Source organism: Urocitellus parryii, unplaced genomic scaffold (genome assembly GCF_045843805.1).
Source record: "Urocitellus parryii isolate mUroPar1 unplaced genomic scaffold, mUroPar1.hap1 Scaffold_91, whole genome shotgun sequence".
Taxonomy (NCBI): Eukaryota; Metazoa; Chordata; class Mammalia; order Rodentia; family Sciuridae; genus Urocitellus; species Urocitellus parryii.
Genome location: NW_027554225.1, coordinates 627,691 through 642,148, shown reverse-complemented (window position 1 = coordinate 642,148; position 14,458 = coordinate 627,691).

Here is a 14,458-nt window from a genome sequence, read left to right as displayed (position 1 = left end):
TTCATGAATTAGCTATTTCTATCAGTAATCTTATTTATTTTTCATATTCTAAAAATACCAATAAGTTTTAGATACCATTATATAGAAGTAAGTGGGAGAAATAAGAGAAAAAGTAGGAAAGGAAAAACAAAGAAAATGTTATTTTAAATGTCTGCTATTTTGTCTTGACTAAAGTTAATCTAGGAGAAAAAAATGGAGCAATATTTTTCCAAAGATGGATCACATTTTTATCTCTTCTCATTCTGGAAATCCAAGTGGAAACATAAGTGCTTAAAAGAACCACTATGTTTGGGGTTAAAACAAGAACAGCAGTGTTCCAGTAATAAGATGTAAGAAAATGTTTTCTAGGAGATTTCATCTTAAAGAACTCTCTCCATATTTTGGCAAGTCAACCACATCTTCACAATAAATATATGAAAATTACAGTAGTGATAAAAACAACAAATTTAATATTTATAACACAACTCTGTCTTCTCTAATATGCATGCCTATATACCTAGATTTGTATGCGGAGAAATTGGATAAGAAGTTTAAAGCTCATCTGGTTTCTCTCCTCATTCTCACAATGGGAAAATGCAGAGCCAGGCTGTCGAGGGAAACACAGAAGCCAATACCTTGTTTGAGGAAATAGCAAGGGCAGTGAATTCTGTTTTACTAGTGCACGTGTGAAAAATATGTGGAAAACATCACAATATAAATTTATTTATGTTCTTCAGAGTGGTTGTGGCATGCAAAACTAGTCTCACAAGATAATTTGCACCTTGTAGTGTGTGTGTGTGTGTGTGTGTGTGTGTGTGTGTTTTCTTGGGGATGAAAAAAGATGAGACCTGCATTTTGATTGTTAGAGAATGCAATGATGGAGCTTACTGAAAGATAACCAAATATTTCTGTCATACTTTCTATAGGGAATCATTATGTTCCTTGTTTGGTAGTCTGGCATAACTCCAAGCTAAAATTTATTCAGTGGACTACAAATTCTTCTTCTTTTTGGTCTTGAATTAACATTATTTCTTCCACTGATTTAATAAGAATTTGTTTCTCCAGTTTTAGGAACCCAGCATTAGGATTCCATTCATGCCGTATGGTATGTTACTAGCAACTTCTTAAGTAGAATTAAGTGGTTGGAACACCCTAGAACTACATAATGGGGAGACCTTGAACTTTCAGATTAGTGTGGGAAAATTTGATGTTTACCCATTAAGAACAGATTCACAGACTTTAATGATTAAAAATCAGGAAGATACATAAGATGAACAGGGCATCCAGGAAAATACTATAGTGTGGATAAACATGTACATAAATATGTACATCTTATGTGTATCTCTCTCTCTCTCTCTCTCTCTCTCTCTCTCTCTCTGTGTGTGTGTGTGTGTGTCTCTCTCACACACACACAGCACATAAAAGTGTAAATCAATAATCCGTCAATCTCTTGAAATATAATACTCCCCCAATTCTTATAACATCAGTCAGTAAAATCTTGCACTTGTTCAGCCTTTATTTTCAGTGTCAAAATATTCTCTAAGAACAGATTCTTTATATCTCAACAGTGGTGATTTTTTGTTGTTGTTTTGACATTGCATGATTTGCCCATTATCATGCACTTTCTGGTTTGTGTATGTGTAGATGATTCCATGATTAAGACCTGAATCAGTCAATGTGGCACTGACTAAGGACCGATTCCTCCCGTCGTTGTCATTAGCCGGTCTCCTGTACTTGACTAGACAGTCCCAGACTTCATTTTCCAGCCTCCTTTACTACCACGAATCACCATGTGACTATGTTCTGACCTTGTGATTTTGGCAACCCTGATTCAGGCAGAGGCTGTAATGTGCCAGAAGGGGTCTGGTGTCTCTTTTTGCCACCATCATGGCCTGCATTATTCACTGTATCTAGGAGCACAAAAGGTGCAAGAGACCTCATCTTCCATAGGGAACAAAGCCTACTGAGCTGCTGACCCCCACTGAGGCACAAACCTATGCTCATGAATTCAGATTTGTGATTTTTGAGCTGGCAGGTTTCTCGACTGTATTTCTTAGTATTAATATGGCAACAGCTGGTTGTCTTCTAATTATGTTTCTGTAGATCCTTTTATTTTGGTTTACCTACACATAACTGAAACTATTCTTAAAGGAAATACTGCACATGCATGTATCACCTTTTAAAGAAAGTTATTTTACTTTTTCTTAACTAAGTGGCACAGCCTCTAAATTGCCATAATAATCCTCAGCTGTCTTGGCAGGCAGGAAGAGTGTTGTGAAAGGGTCATTTCCTTCTGTATTTATGAGGACACACAATTAGCTGCCACCAGCAGCCTCTCATCTGCTATTTCAAATAATCATAATGTAAACCCTTGAACATTTTTAACTTGTTAAAGAAATCCTGTTTAATTTTGTTATTATCATTGTTTTCTTGAGGAAAATAGCAAGTATTATATACACTTTGCAGTTTATAAAATAATTTAAACAAAAGCATTCAATGAAAATGGTATTTAGAGATATATAGACCTGATTTAAAATGACTTTTGTTGGCCAAATAACCTTAAAATTATTATTAAGACATTCAGAAACTCTATAGCTTTTTCAGAAAAGTAGAATTTTTAGTAATTTCTTTGCAGATTTGTTGTGGGTAAAATGGTTATCTGGTAGGCTTTAATATTAAACCAGTGTTATGTTCAAAGGAAGAGAGTTCAGCAACCATTAAGTAAATTTCCACATAATCAGGTTCTGCCTTGCATTTCCCAAACAACATAAATGATATGCAAAGACCACAGCAAAGATTGTTTCTGTTTTTTTGAGGAATCTTCTCATTCCTTCAAGGTCATTTTTCAAAATGCTTTGTAAACTTTCTCCAACATCCTTATTCCTTTTCCCCAATGTCTTTCCACTCAACCTCTTCTTTATCCCATTTCTGTGTCACAAAGCACGAAAGATATGATTAAACATGATGGAGTTTCTTGGGAGAAATATGAAGGAAAGAAACTGAAAAAAAATCATGAAGAAATAGAAGAGAAGAAAGTTGAGAATGTTTTAATAAATGTCATCCCTTCAATATATCTCCAATTAGTTATATGGTTTATGCTTATGATACTAGCTGTGACATACTGAAAGCTCAGCAGATGTGAATGTTCTAAAATTTTACTTGATTAGCATAAAAGTTAAGATGACAAGGAAATAATCATTTGATAATAAATATTTAGTAATGTTGGGTACCAAAGGGATGAAAAATAATTATGAAAAAGAAGGAAAAGATAAAATATATTTTGTATATATAGAGAGATACGTATATGTGTGTGCATACATGTATACATGTGTGTTTTTTCATCTCAGTATTTAGTTTAACCCATACCTCTGACTAATGAAAGACTTTAGAACTTGTTTCTACTATTTTAAAGAAATATAGCTAGCTAGCTAGCTAGATAGATAGATAGAGAAAGAGACAGAGATACAGAAATCCTTAGTATCAAACTCAATATATAGCCAGAAGAGAGTACACAACCCATGAAAACAGCACCTAGATCAAGACATAGAATATTTCCAATGCTCTTCAATGGGGCCTAATGATCCTCCCAGTCAATATTCCTCCCCAGGTGTAACCACTATTCTCACCCAGTTGCATAGAAAACATTTTTATACTTTAAATTATATTGTGTATGAAATTATACAGGTTCTGCTTTTTTGACTTCTTTTTCTCATCAACACAGTATGAGTTTCATCCATTTAGTCATGTGTATCAAAAGGTTATTTTTACAATTTTATTTTTCTGGTTGTTACAATAATAAACTAGTTTTGTATTTAGTTTTTTATCTATTCAATAACATTAAAATCTTTCTTAACTTGAGGCAGTTATAAATATGCAAGTATGAGTTTTTGTCACGACTAACTAATATATATATATATATATATATATATATATATATATATATATATTCTGGGTTATATATAAGCACTAAGACTGCTGGGCCTTGTATATGTATTAATAATTTTATTTAATAATGTCAAAGTGATTGTATCAAATTGTACTGCCACAAACAATATAAATTTCTGATTTTTCAATATCTTTGCCTAAAATTGTTATTTCCAGTATTTAGTCATTCTTGTAAGTGTATACCATATGATTATTTTTAAATGAATTCCTCTCATTTATTAAATAAATGTTTTAATTTACACTTTTTTGTGAGTAATGATCCTGAGCACACCTCAACTATTTCAGATACTTTGGCATTTCAGTGTGCAGAGCCTCTTCAAAACTTAGTTGAATTCATAGTGCTTTTTGCTTATTCTTCAAATGTCTTTTTATAATCTAGGTACAAGTCCTTTTTAGGCTTTACCTATGACAGCTTTATTTTTCATTTTGTGGCTTGAGCATTTCACTTTTCTAATGACATCTTTTGATGAAAAAAATGTTAATAATGTTATTAAATCCAATTTATTAATATCTTCTTATATAGACGATACCTATTTTCTTTAGACATAGATTTTTAAATTTAATAAACAGTAGAAAAAATACTCTGTCATATATGTATATTATTAATGAATTTACATATATCATAAATAAATATGTCATTGTTTTATATATATAACAGTTTTATATACATAAAGACACATAAATTTATATAAATGCAAATATATGGCATACACTTATTTGAAGATACATACCATTTTCATTCAGCTTAATTTTTTTGTGGATTTACACATTGCCAGATGAAATATTTCTATATATGGTACAAATTGTGTAGGGAGAAGAGAGAAAACTAGAATTATCATTATTAATTATGTTATTATTACTATGTACTTTTTATGTAAAGAATATTGGTTAAATTAAGGAGAAACTCTTTAGACTCAACCTAAATCATGTCAAATATAAGACTGGTAGAATTTAATGTTTTTTATTTTATTTTACTTCTATTTTATTGTTAGCATAGACGCATCCCTAAAAATGGTGATTATAATTAATCATGAAACAAATAACACAACTAGAAATAATGGCTTAATAAGAAAATAAAGGAAAAGAAAAATATATTGATAAAATGTCACTGAAAATCAGCATCAAATTAAAGTACTTGCAATGTTATACTCCTTTTATCTTTTGTTTCAATAGAGTGAAATAAGATTAAATCACACATTAGACTCTGAAGGAAAACTAAGCAGCTTAATTTAAGCACTTGATTTCTTGTTAGTTCCATTCACTTTGGTAATACCATTAAGCTATGGCTTTTAAAATAGATGTCAATATGGGAACTATTCAAAAAATTGATTTTTTAATATTTGAATAAACAAAGTATATTTTATTAGTAGTTAAAGTAAGATTTAGATTTTTATTAGTCAATAGGGTTAGGAAGACATTGTACTGAGCTATATATTCATTTTAGGATTTTATTTTAAATTTAGCAAATAAATGAGAAGAAAAGGAAAAATGAATTGGAAATGGTACCCTAAAATTACAAGGTGATATATTTCCATATTATATAATTGAATAACCACTATTTTATTCTGTGTGTATGTGTGTGTGTGTGTGTGTGTGTGTGTGTGTGTGTGTGTGTTTTGGATGTCCATGAGTGTGGATTTATAAACAACAAGTATTATTAGAAGTTCAACAAGTATTATTAGAAGTTTTTAGTAATGAAGGAGAAAAATTTAAATACCGGTGTACAGATAGTGGTCTTTTCAAAAAGTCTTGCAACTTCTTGATATCTATTGATATATTCCAAGCTTTAAGACATTATTTCTGATTATTAAAATGACAGAAAGATATTTTAAATGTTTGATTCTAAATAATGAATGATTACTTAATATGGGCTTTTTTTAAGAGAGAGAGAGAGAGATAGAGAGAGTTTTTTAATACTTATTTTTCAATTTTCGGTGGACACCATATCTTTATTTTATTTTTATGTGGTGCTGAAGATAGAACCCAGTGCCCTGCACATGCCAGGCTAGCGCATTCCCACTTGAGCCACACCCCCAGCCCAATTTGGCTTTTAAAATTACATTCATTGTCCTTGAGCCTTATAGTACCATTGTTAAACAAATGTAGACTCAGAGAATATGTATTAAGCTTTTGATATATAAGTTTTATCATCATGTTTTGTGAGAATAGAGAACATACATATATGGATGCCATGAGAAATGATTATTTTACAAAACTGTAGTATCTTACAGAGGAAGCATTTGACAGATGGACTTGTATTGACTGAATGCTGTTCCCCTCCAAAATAAATGTTGAAGTACTAAATTTCTCCAATCTGGTCATGGGGCTACTAAGGAGGTAACTCCAATTAACTAAATTGATAATGCTTTAGGAATGTTGTCTTTATAAGAAAAGAAAGACACACCAGAACTCACCCCCTGTGTACTTAGACATGCAGATAAAACCACAAGAGGCCACAGAAAGAAAGTGGTCCTCTATAAGCCAGAGTAAGGTCTCACCAGAAATAAATAGTATTCTCACATTGATCTCAGACCTGTAGCCTCCAAAATAATGTGAAAATAATTATCTATTATTTATGATATATGGCTCATGGTAGCTAGAGTAGCATAACACAGGACCTTCCCAAATTCATGCTAGACTAATCATGAATCATCTATAGTGGGATCTGACATTGTTCATGGACAGACTTTATCTTTAGTTGTTTGTACCATTGTTTGTGCAATCTATGACAGTGAAAATCTTCTCCTTTTTTGTTCCTACTTATCACATTCCTATTTATATTGAAACCTCCTTTAGAGAAGAAAAATAGTAAATACTATATACTTTCTGAGGATGAAATGAGGAGTACTAGGGGGAAATAGGAGGCATCTTAATGTACCTATAGGTCACGAATCAAGGAAGGAAATACAACAACACATTTGCTCACCACCACAGCCCAGAAAGGGCTGTCATGATGCTGGTGTAGGCACTCTAAAGGACTGGATCCAGTTATTTTCTGTTTCCCAAGCCAATAACGTAACTTTCCTAGGCTCAAATTGAAGATACAGCATTTCACTGCCTCCATTGAGTTGAACAGGAAGATGTCTGATGCTCTCTAGAGAGAAACATACTCTCATAAAAATGTGACATTTCTTTCTGACTTTAGATACTGATGTAAAACAGGTACTTTTTCTTACAGGGCAAGTTTGGTCATTAAAATTCAAGAAGTCTGCATAACAAGATCTTCACAACTTGTCTAAATAGTAAATCATGCTTTTCTATACATGGAGAGACTTGGAAGAAGTTTGGGGAAGGCACCTCTCTGCCTCAATTCTCCGAGTTTATCTAAAGGCTTTGGAGATTTTTAAGAACGCCCATTTCTTCTACCCATATCTTCTTTTTCTGCTCAAACTTTGCCACAGCACCTTTGTGAACAAAATGTTCCATGCGGCAAAGTTAACTTTTTTTTTTTTTATGAAAAGTTAAACTTCACCATGCTGCAGGCAAATGATTTCAAATAACCAACAGCTAACACCTGAGACAAGGAGTGGTGGTGTAATGGGGGACCAAGCCTACTGGACAGAGTAAGGTGAAGTAGACGAATGAAACAAGTTTCAAGGTATGAGCCCTTAGTGCTCACTAAACCCCATCCTGAGAGGACAAGAAGGACAGCTTGTCACCACCCACCTGGAAATGAAGCAATGCTCTGGCCTGCCTAAAAGGAATTTCTTAATAGGATCTGCTATTTCTTTAAAACTGTCTATTTATAAGAGGTCCCTTTCAGTAGCTATAAGGTAGCTGGCCTGCGTGCTGGGGCGGGTCTGTCTCCTTTGGAGGTCCGCGTGGGCTCAGCCTCTTCAGCAGTCCGCTGCAGCAGCGCAGGGACTCAGCACTCCGAAGTTTCGCCTTTCCCTCTGCTCCATGGAAGAGCAGAGGCAGCCCCGCTCCTCAGGCGGCTCAGGCCAGAGGGCCGGCCCAGCACAGCTGCCCGGGCCGCGCTCTGCCAATGTAACCGTTGAAGTGACACACTTCAAAGGTAACCATCTTTTCTGACGATTTGAGTTCAAGCAATTTTAAACTTTTGATGTCCATGGTGAGCTGATACTTGAAGATAATATTATACAATGCACCAAGAAAAACCCATGATGAGTTTTATTTTTATTTATGTTTTAAGACTTTTTTTTAGTTGTAGATAGATACAATACTTTTATTTTACATATTTATCTTTATGTGGTGCTGAGGATTGAAGTACCTCATACACACTAGGCAAGCACTCTACCACTGAGCCACAACCCCAGCCTCCCCCCCCACACACACACCCATGAGTTTTAAAATACCTCTCTTTCCAAAACAAATGGCTCAGAGGTAGTCCTAGACACTCAGAATTTACCTTACCCTTTATCTAAAAGTCATACCAAATATATTTAACATAATTGTTCTTGATATAATTAGATAACCTGTTGAGAAATGACTGTTGAGTTTAAACAAAAACACAGGTGCCAAACTGCCATCTGAAATTAGAAGCTGAATATGTAGAGTAAATATACACATATATACACAAACACACGTACAAAAAAACATTTCAAACTAAGATACATTCAGAGAATAAAGAAAGACTATTGGGTCTAATCTCCACTGAACAAACACCTATAGACATAGACTCTAATAATTGAATATTCCAGATAAGAACTATTTCCCTCCTCAATTGCCATTGGATTGTCTCCATGCTGTGAGTCTCTGCACTTGTATCCAGGACTCTGGAATAGTGATGCTCTCACATGAGGCCCCTGAAGCCAGCAGTCATCCTCTCAAGTCTTAAGTAGGGTGCTTTCTCTCACTTGTCTTCTCCTTCTGTGTCTCAACATCTCTTATTTTTCATAGGAAACAGCATTTATTTTTTTTAAAGCTAATTTAAAACTGATTATTTTGAAGGACAAAAAAAATTCAGTAACAATGTAAAATTGTTGACAAATTTAAAACATCCTTTTAAGCTACACACTTGGCTGAATTTGGGCTTCTCTTTATTCTAAGCTTGGGCAAGGGTTGACGGTGACTGGCAGCTACACATACCACCTGTGCATAGCTTATGAACCTTTTGGGATGAAAGGGCTAGTAGTGAGGCTTATGGCAGGACTGGCTTGAAGCCATCCCTTTTTCAAAACATCACCAAAAAAGCCTCTTACTCTCTTGACCTGGTTGAATATCCTGAGTTAGATATACTTTTCAGTTCTTCTAAAGACCCATATTTACCCCAGATTTCAAAACAATTGGTTAAATATAAGAAGTATTTTCCTATTCTCACCTAATCCTTTCTAAATCTGATTTTCGTTTCTTGATCTTTCCTTTTCAATTTTAACACAAGAGGAAAATGCAACCCTAAGGAACAGCTTCTGAATTGCAGAACCACACGTGGGCTCCATAATCTGAGTGTGTCAACTACTGGGGAGGAATAAAACTAGGTAAAAAATTCAATGAGTGTTAAAGAAACTAGATATTGTTGAGAAAGAGTAAAGGCAGGAAACATCAGAGTAAAACCCAAAACAATTTACTACATGGTCTTGCTAAGAATTTGTTAAAATGAAAATGCCAACACAAAGTTCAGTCATGGAATCAAGGACATTTTCATTCCTCTGGAATTCCAAAGAAAACTTTAAACACTTTGGAAAAAACAGTTATTTTAGGGATCTATGTGCAAAATCCATGCATACCACAATGTGCATACTGAAAACCAGCATTTGGGGTAGAGCATCCTGGAAAGGTCTTCCTTATCTGCATATTTGGAAAATCTAGAAAAGAAGTAGATAACAAGAGATTTAAGAGAGGAAATCTTTTGGTAAGATGTGGAGGGAAGACTTCACATTCTCTCTTTTTCTATACTGGACATAATACAGTCTCAAAATGACACTCCCAAATACTTCTTGGGTAATTCCCAAGCAATTAGTTATGTTTTTATTTTTTGTCTAATTACTGCTTACTATGATTTTTCAAAATAAGAGAAGTGACAGAATGGAAAATTTAACATCCCTAAGGTTTTTGAAAATGTCTTTTAAGAACTAAAAAGATTCAAGGGTGGGCAGCTGGCGATGTGGCTCAATGGTAAGGTACTTGCCTGGTATACACAAGGCCCTGTGTTCACTCCCCAGCACCACAGTAAGTAAGTAAATAAATAAATAATCATGAGGTAATTCTTGTAAAAACACATCAAACTACCAATTATTTGTAATTTTCAGATTACTTTGGAAAGGAATAAAACCAAACCAAAAAACACAGCATAGAACAGGTCAGTGGTGCTAGACAGTGGTGCCCAAAATGCTATATTACCAGGTCTGGTAATATTTACTAATATTTCTCTCACACACACTCATCTTATATTGAGTTTAAAATATATGAATCTAGGTTATAGAAGTTTAAATTTTTTAATATGAAAGGTTAAATGGAAGATCTTCAAGTGATAGGGGAAAATTATAGAAATTCTTCCAGTGTATTCCTTTTATTATAAAATAACATAAAGCTGTGAAGTTTTCAATGTTTTTTTAATTTCAGTTTTTCAAGAAGGATTTACCACATACCTACTCAGAAGCTACTCTGCTAGGAACTGAATAACTTTGATTAATGCAGAAATGTCTACATGTTAACTATGTGGAGAAGTGGTTCCACCTCCCTTGATTCTATTAGAGTAGGTCTCACATGAGACCCTGGATTCCCAATATTTAAAAGTTCCTGATTCTGCTGGGCATGGTGGTGCACACACCTATATTACCAGTGGCTAGGGAGGCTGAGACAGGAGGCTCATGGGTTCAAAGCCAGCCTCAGCAACATTGAGGTGCTAAGCAACTCAGTGAGGTGCTGTCTCTAAATAAAATGCAAAATAGGGCTGGGGATGTGGCTCAATGTTTAAGTGCCTTTGGGTTCAATCCTCAACTACCAAACAAAATTTCCTGATTTTGATACAGGCCCACACTCATGTTTATGACTCTCTGCTAGATGACTATGCAAGTGTAGGTCCTCAGAGAAGCAGACACCAATAAAAGATTACTCATGTGAGAGATTTATTAGGGGAAACCTTCATGAGGGGAAATGGAGAAGGAACTGAGGAAGACTGGCAGAGCCAACAGACTAGGATGGAGGACTGGTAAGAGTTGCTTCTCCACATTTAACAAGATTTTAATTTTGTAAAATGCACTTCAATTTTAATTTTGAATTCAAAAGAAAAGATCAGGTGTATTTCTAAGCTTAGACTGGATCTTTAGCTAGCAAGAACTGCCAGAAAATTCTAAAATAGAAACCATAGAACTTTGGCGCCACCTTGTGGTAAAAAGTAAACTGAGAACGATTATCCGCAGGCGGTGTAATAAATCTGTTTTTCATTTACACAAAGTAGTAGGGAAAATTCTGATTTCTTTTTCCTTAGATTCAAAATTAAAATATTAATATTATAAATATTCACACCTTGGGGCTTTAAAACTATTTTTCCAGTTTTTGCAACCAAATTGATTTAAAAATGTGAATTTTGCTTTCAGCTATTCTACTCACAAAATTTTGTGCTCATATTTTTACTTGACTGCTGTAATACCATACTTGATAGGTTTCACTTCTACCTCAGTGGTCACTCTAACTGCTTCCATTCTTGGAAGACAGAATGAGGATCCTCAGTAAAAAATAGCATGACTGCATTCTTTCAAGTTGTTTGTTGTCTCAATAAATATTGTCTGCTATGTGCCAGGCATGGCTTTCAGTTCTGGTGAGAATGAATGAATGAAAGAATGAATAAGGGTCCAGCCTGCCCTTCAAGTTTATAGTCTTGAGGTGGGGGAGCTGCAAAAATATGTATACAAGCAAATAAATGCATACAAACAGAAATTGAAGGAGATTTCAGGGAGAGGGATCAGAAAGTATAAAAGTCTTGTCATCTTGGAGACTAAAGAACAGTAGAGCAGGAAGCAGAAGCTGGGTTTTGCAGGGTTCAGAGGATCATACTTAGATTTTGAGGAATTTAGGATTTTATTCTCACTGGAGTCGGGAGCTGATGGAAGTGTTAGAAAGGGAGCATCATCAGAACATGGCAGGTGCTTTAAAAAATAATGTTAGTACTTAATGATTTCAAGCATTATAGGAGTGCAATTGGTGCTGTTAAGAGTTCTGATAAAAACTGAGCTAGCTGCTCAGACCTATTGAGCCCTTCCCTGAAACACCCCAGTCACAGCCCAGCATGGAATCACAGGTTGTGAATCTTGAGATTTGCTACTGAGTCTTATTTTACTTATTGCTCTTTAGCCCTCCCATCCTGCTGGATTTATGATGCTCATCAGCTAAATTTACATTACTCGTTTTCTCATTCGTCTGTCTCTCCCACTATAACATAAGCCCCTTCTCAGCTGTCTTCTTTACTGCTGAATCCTAAGCACACTGTCCAGTACATGATAGTTGTTGAGTAGATGCACACTAAATAAATAAACACAATAATGATTTTTATAGTTTCTACCCACTGAGACTCAAATATAAAGCTCATTTTATTGAAATGTATTGTTATGGTTTGGCTTTGGAATGTTCCCCCAAAGGCTCACGTATTGAAGGCTTGATTCCTAGTGCATCAATATTCAGAGATGGGACTTTTGGAAATTTTTCATGAGGGCTCTGACCTCATCAGTGCATTAATCCCTTGATGGGTTCATAGCTGAAGGACTATTAGGAGGTAGTGGAAACTGTACAAGGTGGAATCCATTTGAATGGAGTGAGTCCTTGGGGTGTGCCTTTGGGAATATCCTGTCCCTGGCTCTTTTCTCTAGCTTTCTTTGCTGCCCAGTGGCCATGTGGTAAACAGCTTTCCTCTGTCACATCCTTTCACAATGTTGTTCTGTACAAAGAAATTAAGCGAACCATGGACTGAAACCTCTATTATGGACTGAAATCTCTATCATGAGCCAAATAAATCTTTCATCCTTTTCCTCAGGTATTTTGTTACAGCAATGAAAAGCTGATGTGAATGAAACCATTGCTGGTAAATTTCTTCTTACAACTTTCTTTTTTGTTGTCTCTTCAGTTAGTTTCTTCTGACATCCTTAAATAATTATTAAACATTTTTAAAACCAGATATTAGTGAGTGCATAATTTTCAGCTATTGGGCTGGTGATGTACGTTTGGGGTACAGCACTTGCCTAGCATATGTGAGGCCGTGAGTTTGACTGCCAGCACCACAAAATTGTGTGTGTGTGTGTGTGTGTGTGTGTGTGTATATATATATATATATATATATATATATATATATATATAAGATTTGGAGTTTTTTTATTATAAAAGACTAAAATAACCTTCATTGTTGTCCTCCATAAATTGTACATGACATTTTAATGGAATGAGGTGATAAGATTGACAAAGGTATTATCTTTTGTATTTAGGTTCTTGCTAGGACATTTATTTTAATATCAGAATCAGTTGACAAATCTGTATCATATGCATGAATGTTTTGGTTTCCAATGTAAGTTCTTGATATATCCATAAGCTTATAGAAAGTAGGCCAATTCAACAAGCTATAATGAATCTTCATACTATGTTTCAGGCACTATATATCCAAGTGATGGACATATAGCTATGATCCTTCTTGCTGTTGCAGAACTTAAATTCTAATGGAGAAAGTGAAATTAAAAATGTTAAAAATATCTTAACCATATTAACAAAATGATGAGGAACCCAAATTTAGAGGAAGTGAACAGAAGGTTTAATGGAAGTGGTGACTTCTGCTGACAACTGAGTGAGCGGTGAGAGTTGAAGAACCAGAGGGAAAGTTTTCCAGTAAGGGGAACTGGTGTGGAGGATAACAAATGGGGCAATAAAATGAGAATGTAGAGGAAGTAGGAAATGGATTACGCAGAACCTTTAAGTCATGGCAAGGTATTTTGATTTTATCCTAAGTACAAGGAAGTTTTAAGGAGCGAGCAATGTAATTAGTTCTGGTTGAATTAATGCTTTGCATAAAGTATATGGATCATAAGAAGCCTGCACAAAACTTTACTGGGTTTAATACTTCTGGCCAAAAACAGTCTCATCAGAGTCCAACTGGGGCCACAGCTGCTGCAGAAATTCCTCTCCTCAGTGTTTAAGAAGACATTGCCAGAGCCTAGAGTTGAGATGAGAGCTATTAATAGCTGACATAAAGTGAGGAAAAAGCTACATTGTGTGAGGCTGAGCCTAGGTTAGACAAGCTCAGGAGTCCCAGACAAGTCCCAGGAGGAACAAGCTAACAGCTACACAGGTGTGTAGCATCCTCCTTACTCTCAAAGATCAGGAATCTCATCCTTCCTTAGTCAAGACTAATTCCATGGGAACCTTTTAATTGTACATGGAAGGAACCACATTTTATTCCAGTACCCATTTTTGATAGTGGTGCCACCAAAAGGTGGATTATCACATATTCATTTTTTAGAGATGCATTAACAAAGTACTACAAAGTAGGTATCTAAAAGAAAGCTATTGTCTCACAGTTCCAGAGGCTATAATTCCAAGATCTAGAAATCAGCAATGGTTCTGAGAGATGCGATGGGCATTTGCTCCACATCAC